The sequence below is a fragment of the Microtus pennsylvanicus genome, chromosome 22, assembly GCF_037038515.1.
Source record: "Microtus pennsylvanicus isolate mMicPen1 chromosome 22, mMicPen1.hap1, whole genome shotgun sequence".
Lineage (NCBI taxonomy): Eukaryota > Metazoa > Chordata > Mammalia > Rodentia > Cricetidae > Microtus > Microtus pennsylvanicus.
The window spans coordinates 26,917,454-26,939,405 of NC_134600.1; the positions used below are offsets into that span (position 1 = coordinate 26,917,454).

Here is a 21,952-nt window from a genome sequence, read left to right on the forward strand (position 1 = left end):
ATAGTGTAGCCCAATTCACAGCAGTTCTCTTACCTCAGCATCTTGAGGTATCTTATGCACACAACAGTATGCAGGACATTTGCAAGTGAGCTTTACTGCCAGTGTAGGGGGTGGGACGATCTCAAACAATGAGATGTTCTCCATCCTGTCCTTTTGCTTCACCTTTGGGAAGACCTGGAGAGCAGCTGGTCTGAACACCCAAGCTTCTTTTTTCTCAACTGTCGCTGACCATGTGTCTAAACTCCTAAAATAAGTTTCTATACAATGTATTATTATTACATCCTGTTTTGCATTTATTAAACGTCTCAGAAATATTATACTGAAGAGCTCCATGGAGACTATGAACTGAGAGGGGAAGCTTTTTCTCCTTAAGAGTTTTTAATTTTAATTAAAATATAGTTACATTATTTCCTCTTTCCCTTTCCTCTCTCTAACCCTCCTCATGTCTTCTATGTCTTCTCCCTCCAGCCTTTCCCATGTTCCTTTTTTACTTACTATGAAATCGAAATCATGGCCCCCACTTCTCTGGCTATTGTTATATACTCTCTGTCTATCTCTCTGTCTCTGTCTCTCTCTGTCTCTCTCTGTCTCTCTCTCACACACATACACATACACACACACATACACACACACACATACACACATACACACACACATACACACACACATACACACACACACATACACACACATACACACACATACACACACACATACACACACACATACACACACACACATACACACACATACACACACACACACAAATATATATAACTACAACCCGCATTGCTTGTATGTAAAGAATTCAGGGCTGACTACTTGGCATTGAATACCTGATTCAGGGACTCATCCCTGAAAAGAGTAATTCTATCATTCTCAGCAGTCAGTCACTAGTTCCCTGTAGCGCTTTGTCTGCGGGTGAGGCCCAGTAAAATCTCCTCGTTTCATATTAGCTTGTCTCATTGCTGCTGTTATTGTTAGGTCTTGTTTTGGTAACCACATTGGTGCGGTATCATGGATATAGCTTCCATGTCATCTGTAGGAGACATGCATGACCTCTGATATTCTGGCTCTTATAGGCTTTCTGCTCACTCTTCTGTAACAGTCCCTGAGCCGTAGGTGTGCAGACACTGTGCTGAAGAGGGAGTTTTTACTCAGCTTACAGCTTCTCATCTAGCCTGCTTACCTCTCCTACATATGTGTGCTGTCTTGTAGTAATTGCTTTGCAATTGTCTTCAAGATGCAGCTGAAGATTGAATTTTCATTCGGGACCAGGCTCAGTAAGTGACTATGTGCTCGTTATTTTTATTCCACACTGGCTGATCTGTTGTGTATTTTCCATTTCATACTATTAGTCGCTACTTTTTCCTTAGAAGAAGATTGTGTCTGTTTGGGTGATTCATAGATATACACTATTATGGCCGAATTACTACTCATACTTATGGAGAGAAACCAAGAGAGTAGAATAAGATACCCATAAATAGGCCTACTACATCCTAATAAATGCTAATGGTGGTATCTGAGACAAGTGAAGGTCTTACATACACATTGTTAAGTAAATGTTTAATCAGCTGGGAAAAAAATGAAATTTTCTGTACCTCATTACTTATGCCTAGATAAATTTTGAAAAGATCAAAGTTTTATGTGGAAAAAAACAAAGGCATAGAAGTTCTAGAAATAAAAAGAGCATACTAATATCAGAGTGGAAAAAGTCCTTTTCAAAGGCTATTGAAAATGAAGAACAAACAAACACACAAAAACCAAAACCACAATAATGCAAAAAACTGGCATCCTGGTGGAATTCATAATCTCAGCATTGGGGAGCAGGAGACAGGATGATTCCTGGGGTTCACTGACTAACCAGCCCAGATTAATGGGTGATTGCCAGGTCCCAGGGAGAATATCTGCCTTAAATATCGAGATGAATGGTTCTTGATGAACCCTGGTTGATCTTCGCTTCCACACACATGCCTGTGAACCCTCATATACACATGCACCCCACACATGTGCACACGTGCAAACTTCCCAAACCAATAAATATGAACATTGAAGCATAAGTGAGAAACGATAATGCAAGCTTCAAATGGTATTGAGATAATGTACAAATTTCCAATATAAAAAGGAACTTAATAACCCTTAGAAAATGGCCAAAGGATTTGAGTAGCTATTTTATCATACAAAAAAACCTAATTTTCTTAAACATAAAAAATAGGTTCAACATTAGTCAAACTGCAGAAAAATGCAAACTTCCAAAGGTCAAATAATAGTTCTTCGAAGACTTCGAAGCTATGCCAGACAACATAGATGAATTCAAGTTGGGATTCAGATTGCTTTTAACTGACATAAGGATATCTTGCTTTATATGGGTGAGCCCAGTAACACCTGACCCAGCTCCGAATTCTGCAGAAGGATCAGGGGTTTTGGGTGACAGATACAGAAGATTGAGCTCACTGCCACTGCCTCTAAAGGAGGTGCCTGGGTGATAGATACAGAAGATGGAGCTCACCACTACTGGCTCTAAAGGAGCTGCCAACCTGGGTGGACAATAAAAACTGGAAAGGAAATAAAACAGGCCCTGTGGGGCCTTCAAGAGGTAATACAGCCTGGCCAACACATTGCTTTTACGTCAGTGAAATCCATTTAGACATCTAGCCTCCAGAAACATTAGAAATAAAACCAGGTAGCTTTAAATTGATACAGTATGGAGTCTTGATCAGGTCTCAATTCATTTTCTCTACCAGTTAAAGAATTAAAACACAGGAAAAATCTTGAGCACAATAGGCAACAACGGAGAAACCTCAGACAGTGTGGAGGACAGCAAACGGAACCAACAGTATACCTCCAAAGGAGGGCAACTGGTCCGAATGTTCTCAAAAGTACAGTTGCACCCGCGTTTTGGCTTAGCAGTTTCCATTGGAGGACTTCATTCTACAGATCAGTTAGGCTGGTGTTTACTGAAGGATCTTTACAACAGAAAGACTTGAAAATGACCAGTCATTCATAGTTGGGTTCATTAATAACAAATGAAATGTTACACAGCTGTGAGAAGAATGAGGACACATTAGAAAAAGAAACCCAAAGTTAATGGGGGTGGGGAACATAACGGGCCCTGCTACTTTTCCTTTTCTATGCTGATTAGCTCAAGAATGATAAGTACAGAGAGTGGCCACACTGGCTAGGAGCTGGAAAGTAAACAGACTGGTGGCAAAGGGGGCTACTATAGTTTTATTTTAGTTTAAATTTTGAATAATGTAGATGCATTATTACTACTCATATATGCTATGCAATCACAAATACGTCATCTATGAGACAGATGAGAAAGTCTTCCAAAGGGATGTTCAGAGAACAAGAATCAACTCTGCTAGTGAGAGACCCTGCCTCAAAACCACACGGTGGATAGCTCCTAAGGGATGACAGCTGAGGTTATTCTCTGGACTTTACACATGTGCACCCCCATAAACGTGTGCCTGAATACATACAAACACACAAAGAGTCAGCTTTGTGAAAAGATATAGCAAAAACAGAATTTCAGGTAAGTATGAATATAAAAAAACCCTCTCAGGGTTTGTTCAAAATGTCAGGAGGAAGAAGGGGCTAGCATAAAAAGTGGATCACTTTGCTTTCCAGCGAAGAGGAGAACTGGAGAAGTGCACATGTGTAGGTGGTGGACCGCGCGTGGGGAAAGCAAGGGAAGAGATTTTTGTTCTTCTCTTAAGTGCGCTATATTCACATGCATCTGTACATATTTAATTTTGATAAGAAGTTCTACAATTAAAATGGAATAGTGTGTATGTAAATGCATGTTTGTGTGTACACAGTTGTTCATGTATGGAGGGCAGAAGTAGAGAGCAGTGATCTTCCTTAATTCCTCTCCATCATATATTTTGAGATAGGATCTCTCTCTGACCCTGGAGCTAGGTCGTCCTGGGGATGCTTCTGGTTCTGCCTCCCCAACACTGGGATTATTGCTTTGGGATTACAGGTGTGTTGAATTCTGGGGGGTTGAATTCAGGTTATTTTGCATTCACCATTGATACTTTACTGATCAAACCATCTCCCTAGTAGAAATTGTTCCTTAATGAAAACTCACCTTTTTCTAAATTTGTTAAACTATAAAACATATAACAAAATACAGTATACGGTCTGAATCCTGAAACTCAAAAAATCACCTTACAGTTTCTCAAATAAATACTTTAAAAATCCTACCGCAATTCATTGTCAGCATTGTGCTGGCTCTTTAGTTTGAAATACAGAGTGCTGCGTTTGTACCAGCAGGAAGAGGAACAAAGGAGATTCGAGAAGAGAAAGGTGAACCACATCTGAGATATACTCCACACGTGAGGGTAGTCCTGTCTGGGAACAATGGTTTCCAAGACAACAATGGCCTTGATAGTGCACAAAGCAAACCTTCCTGTCCTGATGTGACTTGGGGTAGCAGGACAGCCGAAGCCCCTGTGAATTCTTTCTGTCACCTTCCGGATACAGTTAGCGTTGCCTCCAGGTCAAATGACTCTCTAGGGAGATAGTTAAGACCCAGTGAACCAGAACCACGATTCTCAAGCAATCAATCGCCTAGCTCTTTAGTGTGGGAAACCTGGGGGACTTGCTGTTTCTCAAGTGGGATCTCACTGCGGGAGCGAGCACATTCGATATGGAAAATAAATCACTTCACCCTTCATTGTATTGCAACAGCCTGAAAGAATCCACACTAAAGCAGAGAAAGAATAACAAACAGGAAGGTGGAATCCTTTTTTTTTAAAAAAAAAACAAAACAAAACAACAACAACAACAACAAAAAACCTACTACCTTTTCCTAACCCAATTTCTAGCCCCATCTTCCTCTAAGATTGCAAAGTCAGTTCTTCATTTTCAGACACTGAATGGCCTCAGGTCAAGACAGTGGTTTTTGGAGTAGCTCATTAGCCAACTAGCACTGACCCCCGTTCCAAGTGGACTTATTTGTAAGTTTTAGTACCAAGGCAACCAGCCCCCTTAGGACCCATTTGATAGAGATAAGTCAAGACTATTTCTTAGAAACACCACAGGGCAATGGTAAGAGAAAATTAAATTGGTTCATTTTTTTCTCTCTCTCTCAGTACTCCAATCAAGGTAAAACAATAATCCAGCTCCTAGGAGGCCTTCAGGAAAGTGACATCACCTCCACTGCCCAGGTTCACATTGCTAAATACTAATTAAGATCGCAAAGCTACTGACAGCATCGTGTCTCTAATTGTAAACCTGGAGCCTCACTATGTGGCTGTGAACCTATCTGATGAATTGCAGTAAAGTCAAGGTTAGGAAGAAAACACCATCTCCCTCCACAGACTGTGGCAGAGGTCAAAGGTGAATAAGCCAAGCTCCTTGGGCTAGAGCAGACCAACTCTTTTATAAATATCATGCAGCAAGAAGACTAGAAACAATGAATGAAGCTCTGGCTGTCAGGAATTCACCTTTGGATGCTTCAGGCAATTCTTGTGGTTATCAACTGAGAAGAGCAGCTGGGGTCCAGTGCCCCTTAGTCCCTGGACTCAGTCTACCCTATGGGGAATGTTCAACTAGACCCTAACATGGACAGTGGAAGTGTCTGAGAGAAGACACGAGGAGCAGGGGCTTCTGAGCGGGACTCCTGAGGAGTCAGCATGTCAAGGCTTCGAGGACGGGTTTCAGAGCCTGCCTCTCAGGATTCCACAGCACTGCCAAGACTGCTTGAGCTCGATGCAGGAGGAAGTAATCTAGTTCTAGACTAAGGCTGGGAATGAAGAGACAAGGTGTAGGAAAAGCAGGAACAGGTGCAAAGAGGTGGGACCTCAGCCCCAGCGGGTTTTGCTCATTTTAGCTATCAGAGTGCTCACTGGCTGGTTAGAACCCTCCTTCAGGTGAGCTGAATCTACCAGCACGCTTTTCCTGCCCTTTTCACCAGACTCTGGCCCTTTTCATTTTGTAGATAGTGACTCTTCTGTGTGTGATTTAATGGTGCTTAGCTCTAAAACCCTTTCATTGAAATGTAATTATGTAATAACATTATATAAAGTATAAAGAAGTCCACTACAAGTGAACACACAAATATTCCATTACGACTATTAAGGTATTTATTTCCTCTTCCTTTGTTCCTGTTAATCACTCGACTCTTCTTTTCCTCAAAGGCAGCCCCCATCCTAATCTCTGATGTGAGCACACCAGTATGCTAGAGTTGCTATAGCCAAACCGGCACAAAGGGTGGCTTGAAATGACCGGTTTATTGTTTCCCAGTTGCCTGAAGTCAAGGGTTAGCAGGCTGGCTTCCTCCTGAGGACTGTGCAGGGGAGTCTGTTTCAGTCCTTCCTTCTATATGGTGTAGCTTCCCTGAAATCTCGCGTCTCTTTGCCTGCAGATCCGTCGCTCAGTTTTGAACAAATGCAGTGTACTCTTCCTGTATCTAGCATTTGTGATCGAGCCTTCCTTTCTATTGGCATCCACACTAGTGAACTCATTTTTACTTCGTTATAACCTTAAGACTCTGTTCCCAAATAAGGTTATATTCTGAGGAAGTAGGGCTATGAATTTAACATAGCTTTTGGGAGGGGAAATGTAATTCATCTTCAACTACGTGCTATTTTTGCCTGATATTGAAGCTCATTTAAATGATGATATCGTCAAGTATTAGTTGATACTGTCTATCTTTTGGTTAAAATTTTGTGAGTTTTTTTTCACACATTGATGAGAAGATATAGTTAGTTCCTGCTATTTTACTCGTCTGAGACTGGGTCTGATTACACAGCCCAAATTGGCCTTCAACTCACAATTCTGCTGGCTTAGCTGTCTGGGTGCCGGGCTTTTGGATATTCACCACGGTGCATGCCTGGCTGTTTGTTCACTTTAGACATTAGCAAGTATTTTACCATATGATGAGCTATGAATACAATCAAAGTACATTGTTTGCTTGTCTGAAATTCTTAGGTTTGAGTAGATGAACAGCTGATCTGCGAGACAAGAAAGGAGTAGAAAACTAAGGAAAAAAGGGGAGAATTCCAAACAGGATGCACCGATGAGGAAGTTATTACTGGTGACAACTAGGTCACCGTCTCAGTGGGTCCTTTAGGACACAGTGGAGAATGGGGAACTGGGGCACGATCCCACCGCTCATGCGTCAGCTTGGATGGTACAACTTCATTTGTCCTCAATGGATGGTTGCTACAGAAGTGGTAGTTCCCGGGCATTTTTAGCATGATATATTTATAAACAGAGGATGCTATTGTGAACCTACAAAGTTCCTATAGAAACTATCTGCAGGAAGACAACCAGAGAAGCTTTTATTGACAAACTCCTAAGGGTTACTGAGATGGCTCAGCAGCTGATAGCACTAAGTGTTCTTCCAGAGGACCTGGTTTGATTCTCAGCATCCGTGTCGCAGAGAACAGCACCTGGACTTACAGTTCCAGGGCAAACTCTTGGGAATATTATGTTAGGAAGTTCCTTTTATAATCTCACCTATGTTAGATTTTCTTTCTTTTAAATTTAATTTGCAGTAATCTATCTTCTATTGCTATATATTAACATATCAGGAAGTCCCGTTTATAATCTCACCTATGTTAGATTTTCTTTCTTTTAAATTTAATTTGCAGTAATCTACCTTCTATCTCTATATATCTACATATCACATATATATCATCTACCTACCTCCCTACCTTTCTATATGTCCATGTTATTTTGGACATGAGGAATTTTCAAATGAAGTTTTGGTAAATACCTTTGGCCACTCTGTGGCCCACCTTTGTACCTAACAGTTATCTAATAAGCATAAAGTCTTAGTTTTAATCACAACTAAATTAAAAAAAATATGTCTCAATGTCTAATTTTCAAATCCGGATAGCTAGTGATTTCATCCTTCTATCTAATGTCTCTTATGATTACGATGATCCAGTTCTAAAATGTGAGACCTTCAGGTGCAAACACATTTCAAAAGAATGGATGTCATTAGGCTGCCAAACTGTCTTTTGTGCTGACAATGTGCTCTGAATTGAGCTTTAAAGAAACCTATCTTAGTGCATTGTCAGATTGTCACTGTGTGCTCATGTCTTCATGGTATCCTGAACGTCTATAGAACAAAGAAAACAATTCATTCATCTGGCAATGCTGAGCACTTAATAGGTTTTCATTAATTGTTTCCCAAACTGATCATTAACTCATTAAAATAACTTCAGGGTCTTTAAAATCATACTCATTTTGAATAATAACACAGGCCAATTAATTAGGAGGCTGAGAAGAATTCTTGACACCTATTTAAATTTCAAGTCTTTTTATTTATCTATTTGTATATTTATTTATTTCTCTCTCTGTGTGTATGTGTGTGTGGGGGGGGCGGTTTGCACGCACATACATGTGTGGAAATCAGATAACAACGTGTGGAGTAGGCTCTCTCCTTTCAAATGTGGGCGCTGGGGATTCAGGATTGGTAGTAAGCAGCTATATGAGATGAGCCCCTTGACACTTTCATTTTGACATACTATTCTGCAGTCCCTGTAAGGGTACAGGACTGTTCTTGCTATTGCCATCTAGTAAGAGGCTCTGGATGCTGCTGAGGGTCTCCCAAAATCCAATACACACCCTCATTAAAAACAAATATCAGAACCACAATACCAGAGATCTTTACTCAGGGCAAGATATGTCTGGATTTCTAGATAGACTTTGGAAATTTTAATTCCTAAATTGTAGACAGAAAATGGCCTTGCCAAGGATATTATGGTCTCAGCATCTCAACCATGACTGTTACATTTCTGCACCACTTCTTACTGAGCCAACTCCAGCTTGCTCGTTTCCCCACTCACCAACAACCTCAGATGAGTGAGTTCATGACACCTTCTTCCTGCCACCCCCCACAGATGACTCATGGCTCCCTTTTTCCAAGCATTGGATAGTCAACCCAGAAGAACATCTCCAGTCAGATCCAGGAGAAGACGCACACTCTTGCGTGAGGCAGGCGTGGGAGGCATCGAGTCTTCCAGAGCTGACACGCATCATGTCTGATGCTAAGGAAACCCCAGTGTCGTCTCTGCCAGGACTTCCCTCTGTGTGACGTCTAGCTCCAGAACAACGCTAAATGTCCAGGATCATATCTGATGTTGCAACACTCGTCAATCATGCTCAGTTTTCAAAGAGAAATTCAAATTTGAAGGCAAATGTAATTGGTACTTGGGATTTTTAGCGTGGCTAGGTCATCATGAGAACAGGTATAGGAAACAGAGAAAAGGGAATCAACTTTCTTTAAAGCAAACATATATAAATACATATCTGAGACTTTTCCAAGCAAAGGCTTAAGCTTCCATTGTTCTGTCATAGATCACTTCCTCGTGTTCCAGAAGACTGACCTAAGTACAGGAATGAATGAAACTGGCAATGGACAAAGGGTGTAAGCTGCCAGGAAAATCCCACTCAGAGATGCCCCGGTAAGTCCGCACTGCAAAGCCTATGAAAATTGGTAGCAGAGCCCGTGTTCTGAAGAATGCAGTGACAGTACCAAGAATGTACTTAATAAAATGAGCGTTCCTTCTTTTAAAAGCACACAAAACTTCTTTATATGAAAAGCAGAGCAGCAGAAATTTTATTCAGTCTTTGAGAATGAATGTGTCAAGGATAAGTATAGCAGCTTACTGTGCGGGAACGTACATTTTCACGGGTAAAACAAATTAATTTCTGTTCTGTCGGATGCACGCGTTTGACTCTCTGTAGCACCATGGAAGGAGAATACAAGGGGAATTAATAACTTCTGCCAGAACGCTGGTTCGTCATCAGGTTGCCATGCGCTTCTAAGCCACTGCCGCATAGCTTAGTGTCTACACAGAGGGGCAGCATTGTTGAACTGGGAGACTGCAAGGAGCTTTGTCGGGTCACCAAGCATATATATCCACTGCTAAGAAATTCCAAGCCTATACCACCCTAAAAGGGTTTCCATGTCCCTGGAAATAATCAAGTGAGAAAAAAAAACAAAACAAGAAATTATCCTTTATAAAACTTCCTCTTTTCTGTGTGCCAGAATTTCTATTTTGAGCCTGCAATGAATATTGGAAACCAAACTCTGGCCCTGTGTAAGATCTGCAGGTGCTCCTAACCGCTGAGCTAATTCTTCTGCTGCTCATAATATTTGTAAGGTAGCACAATGCTAGCATCTCATTGTGCCATTTTGCACAGCCGAAATGACTTTCCTGTTGCACTAAGTGATAGCGGTCCTTTGTATTCTTAGATAAAAAGACACATATGAAAGAAAAAGATCTGTGATCTATCAACCTAGATTGACGGCGGCACATAGTTTTCATTACTGGGTATAGGGATTAGTTTTTAGCACCTAATTTGGGAATCTGTTTTGAAAAAGATTTAAAAGTTATCATGACATGCATACATGTGTGCATATAATAATTATCCATTTTTGGATAATCTCATTTTATTTCAATTTATTTACTTTATTTAAGGTTGCTTTATGTCCAGTGAGCTGATATGTCCCTGAGCTCCGCTGTACATAATTGCATATCATGTTGAGTTTCACAGACCTATGTAATATGGTTCATGTCGCTCTTATCATTCTAACAACTTCATAATCCCTGACGGTATCTAAACGCCCCCCTCTCCCAACACACGAAGCAGGATAATTTGTACTTTTCATCGTACAAATTTATTCAATACTCCCCGTGCTTCAATATAAAAAAACATCCTTCAAGACCGGCACATACATTCCTTGCACCATTCCTGGTCCTCAACTGGAAGTACCAATCCTTCTCTTCGATTTCATACATGTTGTGAAATATTACTATAACTATATAAAGCGGTGTGTATTTGTTTACGCTGCATTTGCTTAACTATGTAAAGATGTGTTACATTTGTTTCACCATGCCTGCCTAAGGCACCTGATTGGCCTAATTAAAAGCTGAAGGACCAATAGCTAGGCAGTAGAAGGATGGGTAGAGCTGTTGGGCACAGTAGGAGGAGGATTCTAGGCTTGGGAGAGAGAGAACAGGAACAAAGAGAGGGAGATGCCCAGGGCTAGCCAGCCAGGCAGCCGCCAGACAGACAGACACAGAGAAAGCAGGCAAGTAGGACATACAGAATGAAAGAAAGGGAAAAAAAACTGAGGTAAAATGTAGATGAAGAGAAAGAGGTTAAAATAAGTAATAACAGCTGATGGGACAAACCTAACCTAAGGCTGAGCGTTCATAATTAGTATTACGTCTCCCTGTCCTTATTAGGGAGCTGGTTGGTGGCCCAAGTAAAGCTTGTCACACTTATATGCTACTTCATTTCCTTGACACTGATTATCATTTTCACTTGCACTTTCTCCTGCAAGAATTTTATAATTACTCTTCCATAATCAACTACATCATAAGCTTTTTAAGAGCGCAAGCTAACCTCCCTTGTGTTTCAGATGGAGCTGTGAGCCATGAGGCTGTGGAGAAGGTTCAGTGGGTAAAGAACACGTGGAGCCGGCGTGAGGACTAGAGTTCACTCTGCTTCCTAATTTACAGTCCGAGCACGTGGGAGGCAGAGGCCGGGGATTCCCAGAGAAATCTGGCTTGCTGGACTGGTCAGACCAGAGTGTTCTGGTTCAATGAGTGACCTTGCCTCAATATACAAATTAGAGAGTGAGGGTCCAGGAAGACAACTGATCTCAATTCTGCCTTATGCATACACATACGTTCACATGCGTCTGCACACACATGCCCCAACGCAAAACACAAATGCATGCATGCATACCATGTACATAGACATACAAATATGAAGGAATAAATATAATACAAAGGCAATGGGGTCAAGTAAATATGAGAAATGTTTGACTTGTAACATGCTACAGCTTCAAATGCCTGCGCTGGTGTCCTTTCATTTAGAGAAAATGCTTCTTCCCTTCTCCACTGGAACAATTGGACACAGCCAGAGCTGGAAAGTGACGCTCTTGCCTGCTCCCCACCTGGAGAACAGTTTTCTTGGTAACATATTTGAATTTCTACCTCTTTAAATGATGTCTTAGGAAGAACACATTCTAAAACTGAGATGTCATTTCCCCCAAAAAATGTCAAGACAGAAAGAAAATGCTTCTAGTTAGAAAAAAAAATGTAGAGAGAAATTTTTAAATTTGATTTTCTTGTATAACTGAGAGAGAAAATTTGTCAAGGAAGCTCGATGATGGAGAACACACCTAAACATGCCACATGTGACCATAACAGCCTCTACTGCGCATTTGGGGCCCTGAATATAGATCTCCACTGTGATTTACCTCAATACGATATTTATTTGCTCTGGGTTTCCAGTCCACTCAAGTCTGGCGCTGTGGCACGCTACTTTCCCCACAGCCTGGTCCCTTCGCTGAGATCTCAGCTCAGCCTCACTGCTAAGTGGTCACTTCACATTTTTGGTGTGTGTTTTATGTGCACATATTGTGAACGTTAGAGTTCTTACGTCAGTGTCTAACATACAGAGATTGTTTGGTAACTGTTGAGTGGACCGAGAGAGTGACTGTCACCACCACGTAGTAAACACTCGTGGAAAGAACGAGTGAATGAGTAAGTGAGGGAGGGGACTGTGTCTGTGGGTGAGCAACCACTGTGTTACATCAGCTGGATGTCTGCCCTCCAGCTAAATGGCGTAAGTCTGTACATGTGACTGCTATCTGAATCATAACAGTTCTTTAGAGTGTAGACTTCATTTACCTAAATTACACTAAACCATTGACTTTTTTTTCTGACTGAACTTATTTCTTTCCAGTGAATAGAAACATTTGCTTGGCCTCTGATCACGGGGCATAATATTTGCAGCATTGTACTCTCCCACAGTTTGTGGAAATCATTTGTAATAGAACAAAGCTTTAAGCAAAGATCTTGCCTGGTTACCTCTTCCACATCTGGGTAACGCACACGCGCGCGCGCGCGCGCGCACACACACACACACACACACACACACACACACACACATTTAAAAGCTAGAGGAAGTGACTGGACTTTGTTTTCAGGGCATAATCTCAGCTATAGATACGAAGAGGAAAGAATGCATGACTTTGTGTCTCTGCACTTTCAGGGACATCCTGGCTGAAAAATAGACACATGGTATACTCAAAGGGAAAGAACTCTAAAGACTTAAATTGGAGTGGTCTGGTTGGTCTAAGATATACTGTCTTATTTTCTTTGTTGTGTGTGTGTCTGTGTGTGACTGTGTACATGTCTGTATCTCTCTCTCTCTCTCTCTCTCTCTCTCTCTCTCTGTGTGTGTGTGTGTGTGTGTGTCTGTGTGTTTGTGTGTGACTGTGTGCATGTCTCTGTGTGTGTGTGTGTGTGTGTGTGTATGTGCGTTTGCAGTAGGGATTTGGATCTTCATTGTTGTCTAGGTTCTCTGGGATTGTGAACTATAGGCTGGTTTTTCTTTGCTTTATGTCTAAAAGCCACTTATGAGTGAGTACATATGATATTTGTCTTTCTGGGTCTGGGTTACCTTACTCAATATGATGTTTTCTAGATCCGTTCGTTTGCCCACAAATTTCAAGATGTCTTATTATTATTATTACTATTACTATTATTATTATTATTATTTTACTGAGTAGTACTCCATCCATTGTGTAAATGTACCACATTTTCCTTATCCATTCTTCAGTTGAGGGGAATTTTTTAGAAAAACTATTTTTAATATAACAAGCCTTTTTCACTTTAGACCTAAACTTTAAAAAACTTTTACAAATTAAAAATAAATTGATTTATGTGTACTCGTTTGTGCCTGGTGTCTGTATAAACATCATGTGCACGTAGGTAGCCTCAGAAGCCAGAAGCGGCTGTCAGATCTTCTGAAACTGGAGTTCAGGTGGTTGTGAGCTGTTCAGCATGGATGCTGGCAATGGAACCTGGGTCCTTGGTAACAGCAGCTAGTACTCTTAAGCACTGAATCATGTCTCTACCCCTCCTCTTTAGAGCTAATAATGGGCATCTTTGGAAGAGATGAAGATGGTCTGTGAATTGGCATTTGAGGGTTTAAACATTATGCATCTTTGATCAAGCATCCCTGAGTGATTGCACTGCAAAAACCTCAGTTTTTAGGCTAGTCTATTTTGCGGCTGCTGATCACAGACCTCTGGAGGTGATTTTGCCCCTGATCCTGCGGAGCTGAACAGCATTAGGCTAGGTCTCTCCGTCTCTAACTGTAGCTGCTGGAATGGTCAGTTTTCAATACTGTTCCTGCAACAGTTTCAAAATTATGCTTGGATTACCACTTCTTTTGTCAGCTTTGGGATGTATTATTGTCTTTCTTGAATGCCCTGTATAGCAACTCATTGAAAGCCCAAGTAATACCATTTCTAAGGTAGCAATTGGGATGAATGGAAAGCCCCTTTCAACGCTTTGCCTAATAATGTGTGGTTTTAGAAGGAAGAAATTTACAAAAAATCATTGCAGAAGAAAGGGGAAAGGTGAAAAATTAAGTTTCCTTAGATCCTCTGCTTCCCACATGTGCATAGAGACATAGAAATAATGACAGCTATTTCGCTCCTTTCTGCTTTCACCCCACGAATTCAGCAAATGGCATCGAGCCTCTCCAGCTGTGATAATTGCAGGGTAAAGTGAAGTGCTCTTTCAAGTGGAGAAACTGGAGCTGCTTGAGGCAGCTCATGGGGATACATTTCATAAGCAGATGCATCTTCCAGGAAAGGCACCCGCGACAGATGCTGAAGGGTCATCCGCATGCAGACTGGGTGAGATCAAAACTTTTTGCCCAGTTTTGATCAGAGATCTGAACTGTGATTTAGGAGTGTGGGATCCAGAAGAGAAGCTATGATCAGCAGAATATACCTGAGGACCCAGAGAGCTAACTCACCTCTTTGTGGCGTCAGACTTTCATCTTTTGTTGCTAATTGCTTGTGCTATGTTTCTGGGATTTCGGTGCTATTGGGAATTGACTGAGATTTGGGTATCTGCTAGATACCGACACCTTTCTCATAAGCCTTCCTTTTGCTACATCATGCCCTCACTCAATCTACTCTGCATATTTTCCCCACAGTTCATTCTGTCTGCCATACATGGAAGGAACCAGAAGTCATAGGCACGCCTTTTGACCCTTATGTGTTTCTCTGAGTTCCCACCCCTTCCAGTATTTATTCTTGTGTTTTACACCATGCCGCAGAATTTAACTTAATAATGTGGATCCTTTTTTAACAATTTAGAAATGAGGGGATTTAGTAGGAATGAATTTGAGTTATGTGAGCACTAGAAAGTGAAAACTTTCAGTACCCAGACTGAGGTCTCCAGGATTCTAGCACTTGTCTTTTTCAACGACAACATGCTCTGTCCTCTCCTAGTCCTGTTCTAGATCGTTCAACTTTCTTTGGTGATTTCTGAGTTCATCTCCGAGATTTACTATCCCACGATGATTTGGTGGTCGCAGCGATATAGAATAAGTATTGTATTAAGTGTGTAGTGAATGAACAGTAAAGACTTATTGGAGTTGGAGAGATGGTGTGGTGGTCAGGAGCACTTGCTACTTTTGCAGAGGATGTGGGTTTGGTTCCAACACCCACATGGTGATAGCCAGCTGTCTATAACTCCAGTTCTAGGGGGATCTGATACTATTGCCTTCTGGCCTCCTCACGAACCAAGCATACACACACACAGATAAGCATTCTTATATATACAATAAAACAGCTAAATCTTTATATAAAAAAAAAAGAATGGCAAACAGTGCTTTTCTCTTGGGCCAAGTCATCCCCAGGTTGTTATTTGAAGGTTTCTATATGGAGTTCGTTGAAGAGGAATTCATTTTTTTTCTGTTGTTTTCATGGAAAGTGGTATTCACATTAAAGATCACTATGAGGTCTGTGACATGAAACAGCATCAAGCATGTCGCATCCTGTTTCTGGGTCTAGACTGCACGTGATAGTTGCTTTTATGCTGTTAATTAGCTTCGGGATAAATTGATATGCTTTGAGAGCATATCAATGGATTATTTTTGATATCATATTTAGCATTTTAATTCTGAAATAAAAAATAATTGTCTTTTCATCAAGAATTTCACAAATCTCTGAGCATCATGAGGTATAATAACACACTGTCAATCAGGATGTGTCCATTGGTACAACAGCTGAAAAATTATTGTGCATATATACAATGTATTCTTATTGGATTTGAGCCCCATTTCCCAAGAGGCAACTCATACCTGCTACGGTAAATCTGATTAAGAACCCATGCCTGGGGAAGACTTAGGCTATCAATGGAAAATCTGCTACTCGTTCATATTCATAAAACCATTTTTGTGTGTAGGTAGTGGGGAATAGTTAATGCTGAGACTCATAAATGTCCAAAGAGCTGAGAATAAGAGACAACTGAGCCCTCATCTCTAAATGGAGCATTTGCATCGTGCCCTCCGAGGCTCAGAGAACATCTCCGAAGAGGGAAAGGGAAGAATGTAACAGACAAAGAGGGAAAGGCGTACTGTCAAAGTGCCTTTGGGGCTCGACATGGCCTTTGCACTTAGGAACTACAGCGACTGTGATCACATACACAACAGCTGCCCAAAATAGGAGCCCTCAATATTTTGTCACAGATGAAGCTTTTTTCTTACTGAGGGACTATGGGTGATTAATGGTGTGTGTGTTTGTGCGTGCGTGTGTGTGTGATTTTCTTTGGTGATCTAGACACTGTTAGATTTCCAGGAACTGTTAAACAGATAATCTCAACACATGCTCATGAAATCACCTACAGTTTTGCTCAGAGGGTCTCTCTCTCTCTCTCTCTCTCTCTCTCTCTCTCTCTCTCTCTCTCCCTCCCTCCCTCCCTCCCTCTCTCTCTCTCTCTCTCTCTCTCTCTCTCTCTCTCTCTCTCTCTCTCACACACACACACACACACACACACACAAGAACAGAAAGAAGGAGTGGGGCTTATTGGAAGAAAAGCTTCGGTGAGAGTGGAGGAGAATGAGGACAATGGGGGATGAAATAGTCAGATTCTTCATATGTGAAAATTTCAAATAGAAACAGTAGAAATATATTTTAAAAATCAGGTTAAAGGAGGTGTATGGAAACGCTAGAAGACCCTTTTCTTTAATTCAAGTTTTAGAGGAAGTTTCATAACGTTAATGTCTTCCATTTACCAAAACACACTAGAAAACCTAGATTTATGTACTTCCAGAGAAAGACATTGTTTTGAGCCTGATCACTGGTTCCCCCACCCCACCCCCTTTGACTAAGATCCCTGGCTTCCCTACCTATCACTATCTTCCGTGCTGCAGCCAGAACTATTTCTCCAGAACTCGACTAGCTATGGCACTCTAGTTATCAAAACTCCTCGGCGAGAATCGAGGTGTATCTCAGGGGACAGCACTTGCTTGCAGGTAAACCCAGGTTAGGATCCCTGGACCAAAAGACGAACAAAATCCTTATGTGCATTTTTGTTATCACGAAAACTAGTGCACAATAAACTGGTGCTTTGATAATAATTATGTTCCTCTAGCAAAGGGTTAATTATCATTCCCATTCCTTGCTTCCCCACATGAGTACCGGCCACTCCACTCTGAGGCCATTCTTCTCAAGCTGGCTCCAGGAGTAATGGCAAATATTTCTTCCTGGAGAGCTTTTCGTGTTGTTTTGCCTCTGCTTGCTCATGTACTTTTCTCTGCCTGGGTCTCTGCCCCTTGTGTAATTCTGATTTATGTCTCAAGGTGTATCTTATTTTTGCTGAGCCTTAAATTTTGTGACACATGGCATCCCTTTGTATGCCCATCATTCTTGATCTTATCTCAGATCAATGATTTATTTATCAAATGCCTGCTAGATGTTAGCACTGGAAGAATGAACAATATATTTGTGATTCTTGCCCAGTACCAAATATTCTGGTGAGTTTTAAACAAACCAGCAGCTCTATAGATTATATACTGAGACAAAAATTAAAAGGATATATGATGTAATGATTCTGAGACTGACAAGCAGAAGTAGTGGGGAGGATTCTTCAATGGTGTGAGCAAACAATGCTTCTTTAGGAATATATTTTGCTCAAGATGAGAAGGAGTCATCTCTTTCAATGTTCTTGAGGAGAAATATTGTAGTTGGAGAGAACAAGAAGCATGAATTTTAAAGTAGGTTCACACTTGCTATGGTTGATGAATGAAAGAAGGCCGGTGTAGTTGATGCATAGAGAAGGAAGGGAAAGAAACGGATGGAGTTTCAAGGACACCGAACCATAGATTCATAGCTTTATGGATCCCGGCAATATGGTTATATGTTGTTCTCTTAGCACTGAGAAGTACTCGGTGTTGTAATTTGCAGGCTTGACTTGTCACCTATGTACCCTGTCCCTTTAAGAGACAAGCTCTGCCCACTCCCAATCTCCCCTTCAGCTGAAGCAAGTGGATCTCCAGCCTCCTTTCCAGTCTGCGAGCTCTCCTTGTCTGTCCTTCTGGAGAGGCCTGTCTCTCTCTTCTATTCCCCGCTTCTCCCCTTCTCTTCCCTTTCCAGAACCCATTAAATAAACTCTTTATCCCAGCTCTCTCTGCATGGTGTATCTGTCTCTCTCCTGCTGCTGTCTCCCACGGGCAAGGGGACCCACCGAGGCCTTGGCTCTCCCTGTTTTATAAAGGATAACAGGGTTTATGATGAGATTTTAGTTTTTACTAGCTTTCTCTTAGTTCTAAGTGAAGAATGAACTCTAGGAAGATAAGAAAGGAAATGGAGATTATTGAATACCTAGGGTGAGGGATGAAGGTGTTAGAAAGTGGGCACATTTGGGTTGTTTGTTTTTAGTCTTTTCTTAATACAGGATCTCACCATACCTCCCAGGCTGCCCTTAAAATGACCGCCCTCTGCTATGCCCTTCCCCAAGCTCTAGGATTCGAGTTGTCCACTACAATGCTGAGCTAGGATTTAACTTTTGAAGTAGCACTAAGAGAGAAGAATCAAAGATGATTATGGATTTTCATTTAAAAATACTGATGATAATGAAATAAGAATATTGGGTAGAAGGAAAACTAGGATTTTAGTTATTTTTAATTTCTGTTATTATTATTATTTTTGACTGTGTAAGAGAAAAAGAGCCAACAAGAAATGCAGAGCAGGGGATCATAGGTTTCTGGGAAGATTGCCGAGAATAGCATCATGGAAGCCCAAAGAAAAACAACCAGAGTTCAAGGTTCAACCCACTGCAGTTAGCTGTATCACACTATTGTTGTCACAAATATATTTGCATATTCTTAGTAGAGTCGAACTTCCCTGAGAGTGGAGAGTATCAATTTTCTTTCTTCAATGTGTAGGTGCAACGCCTAATCTATAGTAAGGTCTTACTAATTATTAACTGAATCGATTAATGAACACATGAGTTCTGGGGCTTCAGGAGACACAACTGATTCCTGACAGATAGGAGAAAAGCTAAGAAATGTTTCTTGGTCCTTTACTGACCTCCAGCCAAGCTGTGCTTTAAATTTCCTCAATGGTAACGTGGGAAGCTATAAAAAGCAAGCCCAGACAGCTCATTGGATGACATTCATTAAAGAATGACGGAGAGCGAGGCAGAGGGCTCCATACAGAAGGGAGCTGGGAAGAATGGCTGGGCTATCTTTTAAGTTAATTATATATTCACCAATAAGCTGGGAACAGTGGCTCCGCTTTGATTCACCTCACTGACAGTGAAATGGAGAACTGAGTGTTTTCCCAAGGGAAATCTAAAACTGAATATATCATAGCTACTCGTGGTGTTTGTGCTTAACTTTCAATAATGTATCACTTTATGATTTAATATAAATTCTAGGGAGATACATTAGAAGAGACACATAAAGCATTTAGGGTTCCTTGGAGAAAACTATTCATAATTTTAAAATTATAGTGATAATTACTGAATAATGAAGATGCTTAAAGTCACATCGGATCTACACATTGAGAAGCTTCTAAATCTGCTTATATTTCCAAATTCAAAAAGCAAGATTTTTATTTTTATTTTACTCTCCTACTACAGTGTTTTCAATGTGTTTAACTCATAAATTCTTACTCTTATTTCACATGTAAGAATGTTGCAAATTCATGTGCCCTATTTGTTTTTAAAGGTCTAACTATGTAGCCCACATTGGGATTACAGGTGTGTGGAATTGTTTCCATTCTCCTGAACTGTTTCCTCTTTCCTGAATTGATTTTTCCTCAAGTGACTATTTTCCCCCATCAGCCAATGATTTCCACACATATATCTAATCCAGCAATGACCTCTGCAGCAGAAACTCAAATAGTAATTATAAATAAACTGTTTTTATTTTCTTCTTCTGTTTTCATGTGTGTGGTGTGCAGGTGTTTGTGTGTGTGAGTATACATATATACATATATGTATACATGTATATACATATATCCATATATACGCACGTATATATGATATACATACACACGTGCACACACATATACACAAGCATTGTAGGTACATGTTGAGGCCCCAGCGGATGTTGGGAATATCCTCCACCAGTCCTTCAACGTATTCACTGAGACAGGGTCTCTCAGTGAAATTCATGTATCACAAATATGGCTAGCCTTTCTGGCCTTCTCGCTCTGGGAATCCTATCTGTGCATTTGGAGCCTGGGAAGAGAGGGGAGCTACCAGTCCTCCTGCCATTTGACACGGTTTCTAGGGATCTGAATTCCAGAAACTTGTACTGTATGCTTTATTCACCGAGCCATCTCTTGAGCATCACCAGGCTGTGAGTTCTCCAGGGTCTGACTTCATGTTTGCTTTATCCATGACTGTACCAACAGAGTTACCTGATACCTAGCGAGTTACAAGAAATGTTTGCTGAAAGGTGATAATGATGTAGGTGGACGGTACGACATTTTTCTTGGTTTGGGGCTCATTTAATCAGTGTTTTTCCCTTTGCTATGGTGTGTCCACATCCTACATTCTTTCAAACATAACTTTCTCCATGAACCAGATAAAAGTTTTGTCTCTTCTAGAGAACTGCAAAGCTTTCTCAGGTTTTTTTCAAGGTCTTCTTTGACCCAACACATATACAGATATATCCAGATAAACAGAATACGGAGTAATAGAATAAAACAGTTCCAATTTGCAATGAAAAACAGTCTCTCTCTTGTTTACTCCAGTTTGGCATCTTTTCACCACGCTGGATCATCTCATTCTTTTATGTCTGTCATTCTGAAACATGCATTTGCAGTAGATGCCGGCCAAGAGATGGTTACTGTTCGGGAGGGGATCTGATTTCCTCTATGTTGTTTACCCAGGCTTGTTTAGGCCAGCCCTAGTTCTTCTGCGGCCTGGCATAATAATGCGCAGGGCTCCAAAGGACCTGAGCCAGATGATAAAGTTCACCTATTGTGTAACGTCAATACATATGACTTAACCTTTGATGGATTTTAAAATGCTTTGTGTACAGAAAAAAAATGGTAATATGAAATTGCCTATTATGTAAACATTCTTGTTTTAGAATTTATATTTTCTTACCATAGTAGAAATTTGGCCAACCTTATTTTCTTTTACATAATGGGAGGTGTTATTTATTTGCTTAATAATAAGGTGACATTTTGATGGGGGTATAGCTCAAAATCAAATATACCAAGCAGAGATTGTCCCTCATGAGGGGTTATCATCAAAAAGCATCAAGTCATCAGGGCCCCCAGTCCTTGGGATGTGACATAAGGGTCTAGGGAACCACGTGTGCACACAGCTCCCTGCCACACCTGTTCCCAGGAAGCTTTTGAAGAATTTTCTAGGGTGAAATCGCTACTGTGAAAACACATTTTGAGCAGCAGGTGGCGCGTTTGTCACAAATTGTTCCTTCTCAATTCCCACCCCCTCCTTGGAAATTAACTACCAGGGTTCTGCCAGAAACTGCCACATTCAGGGTGACACAGGATGCTGTTCAAATAAAATATAAAGGTTAGGGTAAGATCGGTGATGGGTCCTAAATTGAACATCGGTTTCAAGAAACCACCTCGATAAGCGTCTAGAGACGAAGACTCCATAGTATGATGAAAAACCTAAGC

The 21,952-nt window shown here is 40.9% G+C and overlaps 1 protein-coding gene across 2 annotated transcripts in view; it reads right to left on the reverse strand.

The window, feature by feature from the left end:
- The window catches only part of Grm3 (glutamate metabotropic receptor 3), a 209,929-nt gene that overhangs the window by 26,007 nt on the left and 161,970 nt on the right, over positions 1 to 21,952 (reverse strand). The gene's annotated exons all lie outside the window — the stretch shown is intronic.